The sequence below is a fragment of the Dendrobates tinctorius genome, unplaced genomic scaffold, assembly GCF_039654945.1.
Source record: "Dendrobates tinctorius isolate UK_male_01 unplaced genomic scaffold, ASM3965494v1 ptg000030l, whole genome shotgun sequence".
Lineage (NCBI taxonomy): Eukaryota > Metazoa > Chordata > Amphibia > Anura > Dendrobatidae > Dendrobates > Dendrobates tinctorius.
In genome coordinates, this window is record NW_027361698.1 from 1932865 (window position 1) to 1947970 (window position 15106).

The window sequence follows — 15106 nt, forward strand, 5'->3', positions numbered from 1 at the left end:
CTTCCGTCTTCCAATCTTTTATGAAGGATATTTTCAGGGACCTTGTGGATAAGCTTTTGATCATTTTTCTGTATGATATTTTGATTTTTTTCCAGTGATTAGGATTCTCATGTGGAACATGTCCGGACTGTGTTCCGGATTTTGAGGGAAAACACTCTGTATATTAAGGGATCAAAATGTCTTTTTGGTGTACAGAGGATTTTGTTTTGGGGATTCATTTTGTCCCGGTCTGCTATTGAAATGGACCCGGCCAAGGTACAGGCCATTTATGATTGGGTTCAGCACACTTCTCTGAAGGCTCTTCAAAAGTTTTTGGGTTTTGCTAATTTCTACCGTAAATTTATAAGTAATTTTTCTGGTATTGTTAAACCTCTGACGGATTTGACCAAAAAGGGCGCTGATGTGGTGAACTGGTCTCCAGAGGCAGTCTCGGCATTTCAGGATCTTAAGCAGAGATTCACTTCTGCTCCGGTTCTACGGCAACCTGATGTTTCACTCCCATTTCAGGTGGAAATAGATGCTTCTGAGATTGGTGCAGGAGCTGTTTTGTCTCAAAGAGATCCGGTAACCTCTAAGATAAATCCCTGTGCCTTCTTTTCTCGAAAATTTTCTCCATCTGAACGTAACTATGAGGCGGGGAATCGGGAATTATTGGCCATGAAGTGGGCATTTGAAGAGTGGAGACATTGGTTGGATGGAGCTAGACATCAAGTTGTGCTCCTCACCGATCACAAGAATTTGATTTATCTTGAATCAGCCAGCGCTTGAATCCTAGACAGGCTAGGTGGGCCTTGTTTTTCACGAGTTTTAATTTTGTAGTTTCCTTTCTTCCGGGCACTAAGAATGTTAAGGCGGACGCCCTTTCAGGAGCTTCTTTGCAGATTCTCTTGATGTGACCGAGCCTGCGACCATTCTAAATGAGGGTGTAGTTCTTTCCACCATCTCTCCTGATTTGAGACGTGCCCTGGAGGAATTTCAGTAGGATAAAACTGAATGATGGCCTTTGGGAAAATTGTACGTCCCTGACCAGTGGAGGAAAAGAGTAATGTATGAAATTCATTGTACCGCGTTGGCTGGTCATCCAGGTATCTTTGGTACCAGAGATTTGGTGAGTTAGTCTTTTTGGTGGCCTACCTTATCTCATGATGTCAGGAATTTTGTGCAGTCATGTGGGACTTGTTATCGGCCTAAGCCCTGTTCTCGTGCTAGTGGTTTGTTAATGCCCCTGCCGGTGCCCAGGAGGCCATGGACCCATATCTCAATGGATTTTATCCCTGATCTCCCTGTCTCTCAGAGAATGACTGTTATTTGGGTGACCTGTGATAGATTTTCTAAGATGGTCCATCTTGTACCACTCACAAAGTTGCCATCTTCTTCTGAGTTGGTGCCCTTGTTTTTACAAGTGGTTCGTTTGCACGGGATTCCTGAGAACATTGTGTCAGACAGAGGGGTCCTTTTGTTTCCAGATTTTGGAGAGCTTTTTGCTCCAAACTGGAAATTCAGTTGTCTTTCTCCTCTGCATTTCATCCTCAGACCAATGGGTAGACTGAGAGAACAAACCAGACGTTGGAGTCCTATTTGAGATGTTTCATATCTGCTGATCAGGATAATTGAGTCTCATTTTTGCCCTTGGCCGAATTCACGCTAAGCAATAGGGCTAGCTCTGCCACTTTGATGTCTTCTTTCTTTTGTAACTTTGAGTTTTATCCTCGATTTTCTTTGGGGCAGGTGGAAGCTTCTGCCTGCCGAGGTGTGGATTCTGTGGTAGAGAGAATGCAGCAGCAGATTTGGGACCAAGCAGTCGTCTGTCTATCCAAGGATGTCATCTAAGGATAATATCTAAAATAATGCCTGAAAATAACTCCCTGCTATAGATGCTTCATTATTATTATTGCTATGCTTCACTATTACTATCAATCTGACAATCTATCTGCTTTTTCCTCAGGTATGTGTCCTGCCTGCAATAACTTCATCACCCATCTCTCCTGAACCCCAGTCAATCACCCCTGTACCTGTTTCCTATCAATGGTATGTGTCCTGCCTGCAATACCTTCATCACCCATCTCTCCTGAACCCCAATCAATCACCCCTGTATCTGTTTCCTATCAATGGTATGTGTCCTGCCTGCAATACCTTCATCACCCATCTCTCCTGAACTCCATTCAATCACCCCTGTATCTGTTTCCTATCAATTCTTTATCTGTCCTTTTAGATCTGACCATTTGGTTTTTTGTTTTTTTTTCTCTGAGTTCTAATTAATCGTCTCCTGTGTCTGACCAGTCTCCCTGCTGCTCCTCCCTCCTTCTGATCACACCTGGCTTGTTTGATGTGCAATTGACTTCTTATAAATTCAGACTCTAAGGTCTGTCTGACCTAGGTCTGTCTTTCCAAGAATGTCGTCTAAGGATAATATCTGAAATAATGCCTGAAATAGCCTGAAGTGACCAGAAGGTACGACTAAACGCTGCATTTAAATGTACTAAATTTCTTTTGCCTTCAAAATTACTCTTACCATGATGACATACGCTGTAACTGTTTTGGCTCCTTTAATCCTCACTCTCCTTCGCTATCCACAAACCCCAGCACCCACTAACCAAATAGCAATCTCTCCTTCCCTCTTGCATCCCCACCTGACCTCCTCAGCTGACCTGCTCCTCAACCTCAGAGCTCTCCTAATAAAATACAAAACAAGCCACCAACCCTCTTTCTCCCACATGCTCTCCCTCTCTCTGCTTCTCCTCACTGCTGGCGACATATCTCTCAACCCTGGACCCCCACAGCTCATACCTCCCATTACTACCCCCTTCTATCGTTCCCAAACCAACACAAAGACCAGAAATCTTTCCCACCTCAAATCCGTGCCCCTGACAAGCACCACCCTGCTCCCACTCTCTGGATCACTCTGGAATGCTCGCTCCGTCTGCAATAAACTTCATGTGATTCATGACCTCTTTACCTCCTTCGTTGGCCTAACCAAAACATGGCTGACACCCTCCGACACCGCCTCCGCTGCTGTGCTATGTTACGGCGGCCTCCACTTTACCCACACTCCTCGCCCTGGCAACAGACAAGGCGGAGGAGTGGGCCTTCTCCTTTCTTCTAACTGCACCTTCAGCCCAATCCCACCTCTTCCCACCCTTGTCCTCCCTTCTTTTGAAGTCCACTCCATCCGCATCTATTCTCCCTTCAACCTCCAAGTGGCCGTCATATACCGACCTCCAGGCCCGACCACTTCCTTTATTGACCAATTCTCTACCTGGCTCCTTCACTTTCTCTCTGCTGACATTCCCACCATCATCATGGGTGACTCCAACATCCCCATTGACACCCACCAGTCGGCAGCCTCTAAACTCCTGTCCCTTACTACTTCATCCTTTGGACTTACTCAGTGGTCCTCCTCAGCCACCCACACAAATGGACATACATTAGACCTGGTCTTCACCCGCCTCTGCTCTCTTTCTAACTTCACCACCTCCCCTCTCCCTTTATCTGACCACCATCTACTCACTTTCTCATCCCTGTCCTCCTCACCTGTCACCCACGTCCAGCAGCATGTGCACCCTCTCAGAAACCTCGCACATCTAGACACTCGCACACTCTCTGACTCTATTCTACCACTGTCTTCCATAGCTTCACTCCACGACACTGCCACTGCCACTAGTTTCTGCAATGCCACTCTTGCATCAGCCATCGACTCAGTAGCCCCTGTCATGCATAACAGAGTGCGATGAACCAATAGACAACCCTGGCACAATAACACCACTAAAAAACTTCAGCAAGCATCCAGAATTGCAGAACGGTGCTGGAAGAAAACACATTTGCAAGACGACTTCACTGCACTCAAACAAGCAGCACTTGCATTCAAATCAGCTCTCACCTCTGCTAAACAGGCCTTCTTTACATCCCTTGTATCTTCCTTATCCCACAACCCCAAACAGTTGTTCAATACTTTTAACTCCTTCCTCCGCCCACCACTGCCACCTCCGACTTCCCTAATCTCTGCCGAGGACTTTGCCACACTTCAAAAACAAGATAAACACAGCAAGTCTTTATTGCCCAACCGCCTCAACCCCTTTGTATACCAGACCAATGCCCAAACCCCATAACCTCTCTCTCCAACATTACTGAAGAGGAGCTTAATCGCCTCTTCTCCAAATCGCACCTCACAACCTGTGCACTTGACCCCATCCCATCCGACCTCCTCCCCAACCTCACCACCACACTTATCCCATCCCTAACCCACCTCTTCAACTTATCACTAACTTCTGGTACCTTCCCTTCTGCTTTCAAACACGCCACAATCACAACTATCCTTAAAAGCCAACCCTCGATCCAACAGCCACGTCCAGCTATAGCCCAATATCGCTGCTCCCATTCGCTTTTAAACTCCTGGAGCAGCATGTCCACACTGAACTTTCCTCCCACCTCTCATCTAACTTGCTCATTGACAATCTACAATCTGGCTTCCGCCCCCATCATTCAACTGAGACAGCCCTGACCAAAATTATCAACGACCTACATACAGCCAAAGCTATCGGACAATACTCTATACTCCTGCTTCTAGACCTGTACTCTGCTTTCGACACAGTTGACCACTGCCTCCTACTACAGATCCTCTCCTCCTTTGGCATCAAAGACCTCGCCCTATCCTGGATCTCCTCATAACTTTCCAACCGCACATTCAGCGTCTCCCACTCCCACACTAACTCCTCATCCCACCCTCTCTCTGTTGGAGTCCCCCAAGGTTCTGTTCTAGGACCCCTACTCTTCTCCAGCTACACACTTGGTCTTGGGCAACTCATAAAGTCCCACGGATTCCAGTACCACCTTTATGCCAATGATACTCAGATCTACCTCTCTGGCCCAGACATCACCTCTCTGCTCTTCAGAATCCCAGAGTGTCTATCAGCCATATCCTCCTTCTTCTCCTCTAGCTTCCTCAAACTCAATGTGGACAAATCTGAACTGATCATCTTTCCCCATCTCACAGATCTTCCTTACCTGACCTTTCTATAACAATTGACAACATCACGCTTTCCCCCGTATCGGAGGTCCGCTGCCTCGGAGTAACCCTTGACTCTGCCCTGTCCTTCAAACCGCACATCCAAGCACTCTCTACCTACTGTCGCCTCCAGCTCAAAAATATTTCCAGAATCCATTCCTTCCTCAACCCTCAATCTACTAAAATGTTTGTACATGCCCTCATCATCTCCCGCCTCGACTATTGCAACATCCTTTTCTGTGGCCTCCCTGCTACCACCCTTGCACCTCTCCAGTCCATTCTCAACTCTACCGCCCGACTAATTCATCTCTCTCCTCGCTACTCCTCCACTTCTCCCCTCTGCAAATCTCTTCACTGGCTCCCATTCCCTCAGCGTATCCAGTTCAAATTACTAATACTGACCTACAAGGCCATCTACAACCTGTCTCCTCCATACATCTCTGAACTAATCTCCAGATACTTTCCCTCAAGGAATCTCTGGTCCTCCCAAGACCTCCTCCACACTTATTCGCTGCTCACCCAACCGCCTCCAAGACTTCTCCCAAATTTCCCCCATCCTCTGGAATTCCCTGCCCCAACACGTCCGGCTATCAACCACACTTGGATCCTTCAGACGGAACCTGAAAACCCACCTCTTCAGGAAAGCCTACAGCCTGCAGTGATCCCCGCTGCCTCCTCACCACTACTGGAGCTACCGCTTCACCATCACTGGAACTGCTGTAACCCCCCAACCTACTGTCTCCTTCCCCACCATCCTGTAGCATGTAAGCCCGAAAGGGCAGGGTCCTCTCTCCCCTATATATCAGTCTGTGATTGTTGTTTGTTTGCTGTAAGTGATATCTGTAATCTATATGTGACCCCTTCTCATATACAGCACCATGGAACCAATGGTGCTATATAAATAAATGATAATAAAATAATAATAAGTTGTCCCACTCTCAGGAAAAGGCCCAATGGTTTTCCAACCGGCATAGGACCATTGGTCCCCAGTTTAAAGTGGGTGATATGGTTTGGTTGTCCTCAAAAAGTATTCCCTTGAAGGTTGCATCTCCAAAATTCAAGCCAAGGTTTATTGGACCTTATAAGATTTTGGAAATCCTTAACCCCGTTTCTTTCCGCTTAGATCTTCAAGTTACGTTTAAGATTCACAGCGTCTTTCATAAATCTTTGTTGAAAAGTTTTCTGGAGCTAGTCGCTCCCATGGCAGTGCCCCCTGACCCTGTATTGGTTAAGGGTAATTTGGAGTATGAGGTAGAGAAGATATTGGATTCTTTTCTGGCTAGACGGAGACTTTAGTACTTGGTCAAGTGGAAGCGTTATGGCCAGAAGGATAATTCTTTGGTCTCTGCTTCTGACATCCATGTAAAGAGATTGATTCGTGCCTTTCACCAGGCCCATCCTGATTGGCCTGGTGGCGTGGATGAGGGTTCTGTTGTGAATTCCCTTGCTCGGACTTCTGAGCCGAAGCTCCCTCTGCTCCCTCTGGTGGTTACTGAGAGTAGTGGAGCGGGCCAGGTTGATGGAAGTTCCCCACCTGATGATGATAATTGGGAACCTGGGATTACTGGCTGGGAGCATATAATTGAGCTGGCTGCTCTTGAAGGTTGCTGGTGATTTTCCTCTGTGTGCATTTGGAGTTCTTTTGTTCCCTGCCTGATCTGCATGTTCAGTTAAGTTATTCTTTTGCTAATCCTTTGCATCTAATCTGGTTGTGTCTTTTTTTTGCATTCTGCTTTGTTGCTAGGGTTCAGCGTGCTCTCTGCTGGGGGCAGCACTGGGCCCTGCTTCATATGTTACAGCTTGTTCAGTCCCCTGTTATGTTAGTATCTTTTTACTTTGCTTCCAGTTTATACCAGAGTGCTGATCTAGTGGGGGTGAGGTCATGGTGTGGCCTCAGGTTTTTTGTATATCAGAAGTATTGGACTCTTTTAGGGTTTTGTGTGTGATTGCAGACAGTGTCTTTTCTGTCCTGTCCTGTCTAGACAGCTTGGGCCCCACCGTTTGCTCAGTCTGTTCTCTGCCTGCGTTTCTGTCTCATCTTGTCTCATTGACAATATATGTTTGGGGGCTGTCTATTCCTTTGGGGATCTGCTCCGGGGCAGTTTAGATTTCACCTTTCTGTCTTTAGGCTTAGTTAGTTCTCCGGTTGTGACGAACCTTCTAGGGCATCGCAGGAACGCTCCACAGCTACTGCTAGTTGTGTTGATAGGATCAGGGGTCTGCAATCTGCTTAGTTACCAACCTTTCTGGTCTTCTGGTGACTTAGCCTGTTCCTGCCATCCTCCTCGGTGACCCATTCATAACAGAGACATACCCCAAGCGACTTGCAGCTGTAATCGCAGCAAAAGGTGGCGCAACAAAGTATTAAGTTAAACGTTCCGAATAATATTGCATGCCCCACTTTTCAGTTTTTGCATTTCCACAAAAATTTTAAATAACCAATATATTTCGTTCAACTTCACAATTGTGTCCCACTGGTTGATTCTTCACCAATAATTTACATTGGCTGGGGCTGGGTCCTTAACTGGAGGAAGATCTGGCTAGTCCCGTGTTTGAGACTCTTAAATGAGGCTCCATGGACTTGATATTAACTAAAAGGGCCACTTAATATGGTGGTAATGGTGGTTTCCGAAAGGAGCCACCCCTTGGCTGGGTCCTTCCCTGGAGGAAGATCTGGCTAGTCAGGTGTTTGAGACTCTTAAATGAGGCTCCACTGACTTTTTTTGCATATTCGTATTTCCCAGGGAGCAATGCACCTAGGATTTCACTGTGATTGAGCACCTTTGCCGGCTGCCGCAGTGTTTTCTTTGACTGGTCTCCCTGAGGTCAGTGATTGTTTCATGATGTTGGTCTACCAGGCATTGCTCTCACCTAGCCAGAATCCTACTACACACTGCTGAGGGGCAACACCCTGAAACAGCTGTCTGTGGATGGATACCTGGCCTTGGTATCTCCCTTGTCATATCTTTAAACTCGTAAAGAGCTGGATATTGACTTAAAGGGCCACTTAATATGGTGGCAATGGTGGTTTCTGAAAGGAGACACCCCTTGGCTGGGTCCTTCCCTGGAGGAAGATCTGGCTAGTCCCATGTTTGAGACTCTTAAATGAGGCTCCGCGGACTTTATTTGCATAAAAATTTACATTTGGTATCTTCATGTTTGAAGCATGATATGAGGGAAAAGGTTGAAAAGTTCCAGGGGGCCGAATACTTCCGCAAGGCACTGTACATTCTTTTGATCGCCCGTTATTGCATTTTATTGCAATGTTGCAGTGACCAAAAAAGCGTAATTCTGGCTTTTCGATTTTTTTCTTGCTACATCTTTTAGGCTAGTTTCACACTTGCTTTTTTTTGCAGCGCGTTTTTCCCGCAAAAAAACGCAGTGAAAAAACGCATACAAAAGCATACAACTGCTGCGTTTTTTTCAAGCATTTTTATGAGCATGCATGAAAAAAATGCAGCGTTTTTATGCGTTTGTATGCGTTTTTAGTGCGTTTTTACCGCGTTTGCGTTTTTTCCAAACATTAGGTGGCCCTCACACTAACCCAAACCATGACTTTACTAACCCTAACCCTGACCCTAACCCTAACCCTGACCCTAACCCTTAACCAAACCATACTTAACCCTAACCCAAACCCTAAACCCTAACTAACCCTGACCCTAAACCTAACCCTAACCCTGACCCTAACCCTAACCCTGACCCTAACCCTAACCCTTAACCAAACCATACCCTAACCCTAACCCTAACCCTAACCCTAACCCTGACCCTAACCCTAACCCTAACCCTAAACCCCCTTAACTAACCCTAACTCTAACCCAAACCCCTAAATTCCATTGTCTAAACTAATGGTAAAAAAAAAACGCATGTGCAAAAAAACGCATACATAAGCATGCCAATGCGCACATATGCTCACCATAGACTTATAATGGGTGTCTTGCTGTAAAAAAACGCATTGCGCGCGCATGCGTTTTTTCGAGGCAAGTCGGACGCACAAAAAATGCAACAGGTTGCATTTTGTGCGCCCGAGCGCATACCGCAAAAAAACGCATGCGCGGAAAAACGCGTACAAACGCATGTGTATGCGCACATAAGCGCATCCCATGCAAAGTATAGGAAAAAAAAATGCATGCGCTATTTAGCGCTAAAATACCTTGAAAAAAACGCAAATGTGAAACCAGCCTTAATGATTGGATTAACTCTTTTTATATATTGATAGATCGGGTGATTCTGAATGTGGTGATATCAAGTATGTGTATGTTTGATTTGTTATTATTTTATTTTGAATGGGGGATGATTTGAACTTTTATATTTCTTTAATATTTTTTAAAACTTTTTTTACTTTTTACTTGCTTCAATAGTCTCCATGGAAGACTTGAAGCTGCAGCTGTTCTATCGCTTCTGCTACAAAATGCAGGACTGCAGTCTTGCTCTATGTAGCAGAAAAGCGCACTTGCTATGAGCGTCAACCACCAGGCAGTGCTCCTAACTATCCAGCAATAACAACCACAGGGGTCTTCTCCTGACCACGGGTTGTCATTCCAACCCATCGGTGACCAGCGGTCATGTGATACGGGCGCTGATGGGAGGAGGTAATGACGAGCTTCCTGGGCGTGCATGTTAAATATGTTAAATGCCCCTGTCAGAGTTTGACAGCGGCATTTAACATGTTAAGAGCTGTGGGTGAATCAGCTGTAATGTCCCGGAAAAGGTGCGGGCTCCGTCAATGAGAGAGGGGTCCAATAACAGACTGTGTCCGTCATTGGATGTTAAAGGGTTAAGGGCATAAAAGTTAAAAGTTTAAAAATTGCTAAATTTTCAAAATTTTCACCAAATTTCTGATTTTTTTCACAGATAACTTAAGTCATATCAAATAAATTTTACCACTATCATGAAGTAAAATATGTCATTAAAAATTAATCTCAGAATAATTGTGATCCATTGAAGCATTCCATAGTTATGACCTCAGAAAGTGACAGTAGTCAAAATTGAAAAAAATGGTCTTGTCAGGAAGGTGAAAACAGATTTTGGGGTGAAGGGGTTAAAGAATCGTAAGTGCCACAACAATATGGTTGTTGCTGCAAATTGTATTCCATATATGTACCATTGTATTGTTTTTTTATTAACCCTTTCAGCCCAAAACCTGTTTTCACCTTCCTGAAAGGGCCAATTTTGTTCAATACTGACCAGTGTCACTTTATGAGGTAATAACTCTGGAAAACTTCAATGGATCACACTGACTCTGAGATTGTTTTTACATAACATAATGCGTTGAAATATTATTATTGCCTGTATTCCCATGAAAATTACTTAAATGTCCTGCATGAAGGCCAATTAAGGCTACTTTCACACTTCAGGTTTTCGGCGTCAGGCGCGATCCGGCTTCGTGCCGGAACGCCGGATCCGGCAAATGTTTCTGAAAACCGGATGTGACGGATCCGGTTTTCTGCCGGATCCGTCTTTTTCTGGACAGACAAAACCGGATCCGTCTCATCCGGTTCATCCGTTTTTCTATCCGTTTTTTCGACGGATTACGCCGGATCCGGTTTTTAAAATTGACCCTTGTGGCCTTCCGAACGGGATTGGCTACTGGAAAACTATATATAGCGTGTTCCTACAGCCCTTCTTTGACAGGTTGTAGAGGAGAAAGTGCAGGTTGGAGAGAAGAGCAAGTTACTGGCGAAGATGGATGTTGTGATTGGAAATATTTTGAAGAATTTGGCGGATTTTACAGCGGAGGCGAATCGTTTGAGGGTGATTGTTCTGGAGAAGGAGAGAGCGAGACAGCAGCGCATCAGGCATCGTAGACGACGTTTGTGGATCCACCCCATCACAGCCAAGAGAATGACGCGTGGGGTCTATTCTACACTATGCATGGACCTTCGACGAAACCCGGATAAATTTTTTGGATATGTTAGGATGAAAATGGAGAATTTTGATTACTTGGTGGAGCGCATTGCACACCTCATAAGAAAAGCGGACACCTATTGCCGCTTCTCTGTTTCACCCGCAGAGCGTCTGATGGTGACTTTAAGGTAAGCCACATTTATTGGATGTGATCGCATCAGAGCACACTTTCACTGCAATCTTGTTGGTGGTAATTTGTATCTCCAAGTGTTATAGGTCAGTTTTGGTATGTAATGCTGTGATTTAAAACTAATTTATTGTTTTTTAATTCCCCACAGATTTCTTGCAACTGGAGAATCCCTTTCGTCACTGCATTTCCAGTACAGACTCGGGATTTCCACCATATCTGGAATTGTGAAGTACACATGCCGTGCACTGTGGGACTCCTTAGCTGAAGAGTTTTTACCAGAGCCCACAACAGAGAGGTGGATTGAAATTGCTGACAAGTTTCAACAGATATGTCAGTTTCCAAACTGCTTGGGCGCTGTGGACGGGAAACATATCCGCATTGTAAAGCCAGCTGGATCGGGATCTGAATATTTCAATTACAAGAAATATTTTTCAATTGTCCTCATGGCCATCGCTGACGCGGAATACAAATTTATTGCGGTTGATATTGGGGCCTATGGCCGCTCCAATGACTCTCAAGTTTTCAAACTGTCTGCCATGGGGCGTAAACTGTATGGAAACACCTTCCAGTTCCCACCACCTAGACCGCTGCCGCAAACATCTGGTCCACCTATGCCATTTGTCTGTGTAGGGGATGAAGCCTTCCAGCTGTCAGAACACCTTTTGAAACCGTACTCTAGCAGAGGATTGACAAGACCAAAACGCATTTTTAATTACCGCCTCACAAGAGCAAGAAGAATGGTTGAATGTACCTTTGGTATTCTGACAGCCAAATGGCGGGTCCTATTGACTGCGATCAACCTCAAGACAGAAACTGTGGACGAGGTGATCAAAGCGTGCGTGGTACTCCACAATTTTGTTATCTGCAAGGAACCCATTTCCATTGAGGACACCTCTGAAGAAACCACCTTGCAAGATTACCATGACATTACCACTAGAAGTTCTGTGACAGTTTCAGTAATGAGGGACAATTTTGCACTATACTTTATGTCACCTCAAGGCAGAGTACACTGGCAGGATGACAGAGTGTGAAAGATTTGTGCCCTAACCAAACTTGTGTACCTTCTGGACCAACAGTATATACCTTTGCCAACCAAAGTTGGCTATCTTGTCATGGTCTCTATTTTTAGCTTTAGGCCACAGGTGTGTACCTGGTTGTGTTTTATGCAAAGTATTTCACCTTTTAACAAAAGTTGTGTACATTGTTAGGAAATCTCCAACAATAAACACAACTTTTTAGGTGAAATACTTTGCTTCAAACACAACCAGGAACACAACTGTGGCAAAAAGCTAAAATTTACCCACAGTTATATACCTAGTTTTGAATACCATTTCACCTTTTAAATACCCTGTATTTAACCTTTTTCGCCACAGAAAGAAATGACAGACAACCAGTGTAAAATAATTTAACTTTTATTGAAAAATGTTTTTTTTAGTAAACTTTTTAAAATTTTAATAAACTTGTTTAATAAAACTTTGAAACTATAAAACTGAAACCATAAAACTGGTCATTTTTATTTAAATACACACATTATAATTCTGTGTAGTGTGTGGTGGAAATACTGCTGTAGTGGCTGCGGGACACTTCGACACTGGGAGTGTGGAGAGAGGACTGGGATCGTGGTGGGGAAGGAACAGTTAGAGGTGAAGGTGTGGAAAAAACTACAGAATGGGTGGACATGTGGGAAGCAGAAGAGGTGGTGGGTGGTGGAGTGGAGGGTTGGGCAGGGACTGTAGGAGCAGATGATGTTGATGGCAAGTTGTATGGGGAAGGAGTTTGGTACGGGGCAGGTTGCTGGAAGTGGGGAGATGTCTGGTACGGGGCAGGTTGCTGGAAGTGGGGAGATGTCTGGTACGGGGCAGGTTGCTGGAAGTGGGGAGATGTCTGGTACGGGGCAGGTTGCTGGAAGTGGGGAGATGTCTGGTACTGGGGAGGTTGCTGGTACTGGGGAGTTTGCAGGTACTGTGGAGGTTGCTGGTACTGGTGAGGTTGCTGGTGCTGGGGAGGTTGCTGGTGCTGGGGAGGTTGCTGGTGCTGGGGAGGTTGCTGGTGCTGGGGAGGTTGCTGGTGCTGGGGAGGTGGATGGTGCTGGGGAGGTGGATGGTGCTGGGGAGGTGGATGGTGCTGGGGAGGTGGATGGTATGTAATAGGAGGGGGAGGATGGAAAGTGGCTGGAGGTGGATGGTATGTAATAAGAGGGGGAGGATGGAAAGTGGCTGGAGGGGGTGTAGATGTAATAGGAGGGGGAGGATGGAAAGTGGCTGGAGGGGGTGTAGATGTAATAGGAGGGGGAGGATGGAAAGTGGCTGGAGGGGGTGCAGGTGGAGGAACTACTGTGGTGGGAGGAGGAGGAGGTTGGGAGGTAACTTGCTGGAGAGCAGCGTGGCATGAATGCATTACATGCATCTGCTGGGCAGGAGAGAGCGTTTCCATGCGCTCCACAACAGACCTGAAAAAGGTGTGGTTTGGCGAAGATCTTGCTTCTGAATGCATGGTTTGCAGAAGTGTCTTCACCTCCAGAATGCTGGAGTTGATCTGCTGATAGCCTGCGGATATTTGCTCTGACAAGACTTTGAGACAGTTCTGGAAAGATGCATTCAGATGCAAGAACTCTGGCGCATAAGTCTTTTCCTGAACCCTCTGCCGCTGCCGCCCAGTACCCGCAGGTGTACTAGAGGTGGCAGGGGCAGAAGGGTGGGGTAAAGGGAAAGCGATCTCCTCTTCATGTAATGTAGGCGGCCACGATGCTCCTGTGCTGGTGGATGGGACAGATGGGTCGAATGTGTGGGAAGGCTGGGAAGGTGCAGATGTACCGGGGCGGTCGAAGTGTCCCTCGGTGCCGGTCTCCTCAGGGATCGCCTCAGAAGGGTCCAATCGTGCCGGCTCCCGAGTGCTGCTCACCGTGCTGTGGAATAAAGAGAAAAAAAAACAATTAAAATACTGACATGGTATGGCCCTGGCTGAAAAAATTTTTTACATATAACATTTTTTTTCACATGTGGTGTGTAATATTTACCTTCTGGTGAACATTGTTTCCCGGAGGAACGACAGGGCTTCTGCGTACTTGTACTTGCTCCTGCGTCCTCCAGATCCACTCGGGGCCCGCATCTCTTTATTGAACTCCTTCTTGAAACGATCCCTCACAGACCGCCACCGATTCACAATTCTGTTCCCTGAAACAAGAAAGGAGTGGTTAGTATACAACATCAGTGTTTCCCAAACTCCAGTCCTCATGGTCCCCAGGGGTCATGTTTTCATGATTTCTATAGTAAATAGAAATCCTGAACACATGATCCGTGGGGACCACGAGGACTGGAGTTCGGGAAACACTGGTTTACATCAAGCAACCGGTACTGTATATACTTACGCTCTTTAATCTGGGCCCGAGCTTCGAGGTCCTCCCAGCGGCCCACAAGGAGAGAACAGATTTCCTCCCAGAGTCGTCGGGTAACAATCAGGTCAGCGTGGCGGCGGTCAGCCATATTCCAGAGCGGCTCCCTTTCTCTGACGAGATCGATGAGGCGGTCCACATCAATCCCTCCATCCTCACCGTCAGAGTCGGGAGCACGCTGTGAAGGCTGTTAAAGAAAAAGACAAAAATAACATAATTAGCCTCCACAAAAGAAATGAAATAAAAAGTGCAAAAAAACAAAGCAAAAATATTTATACTTACACGCTGGTGACCGCCGCGTTGCTGTCGCCGACGACCCTGGGAGGCACTGCGAGGACCTCTTGGCCAAGCACCAGATTGGGAAGACTAGAGAAGAAAACAAAAAAAGTTATGTCTTTGGATGTAGGAATTTGTTTGCTGTGTGTGGTCTGCAGAACATTGTTTTCTATGTGTTGTGTGTAGTCTGATGTTGTGTTTCTGCGTTTGATGCAAAAAACTTACGAATTGTGAGCCCACTCCAAGTGTCTGTCCACCCCTTCCTTCTTCTTCTGGGAGCTCCTCTTCATCTTGTGATTCCTGTTTTGAAATAAAAGGCAATGAATAGACATATATTACAGAGAAGATGGATTTTGGAAATAAAAACTTACCGTCAAACGCTGACGATGCGAGGGAGGGCTCC

At 45.9% G+C, this 15106-nt stretch overlaps 1 protein-coding gene and 1 long non-coding RNA gene across 3 annotated transcripts in view; one reads left to right on the plus strand and one right to left on the minus strand.

The window, feature by feature from the left end:
• The window catches only part of LOC141086098 (uncharacterized), a 187087-nt gene extending 181159 nt beyond the window's left edge, over positions 1-5928 (plus strand). For both annotated transcript variants that reach the window (XR_012231506.1, XR_012231507.1), the window contains exons 4-5: positions 1946-2028; positions 5474-5928. This is a non-coding gene — a long non-coding RNA (uncharacterized lncRNA). The remainder of the gene's footprint in view (positions 1-1945; positions 2029-5473) is intronic.
• Positions 1-15106, minus strand: part of TACR3 (tachykinin receptor 3) — a 305238-nt gene that overhangs the window by 45754 nt on the left and 244378 nt on the right. The gene's annotated exons all lie outside the window — the stretch shown is intronic.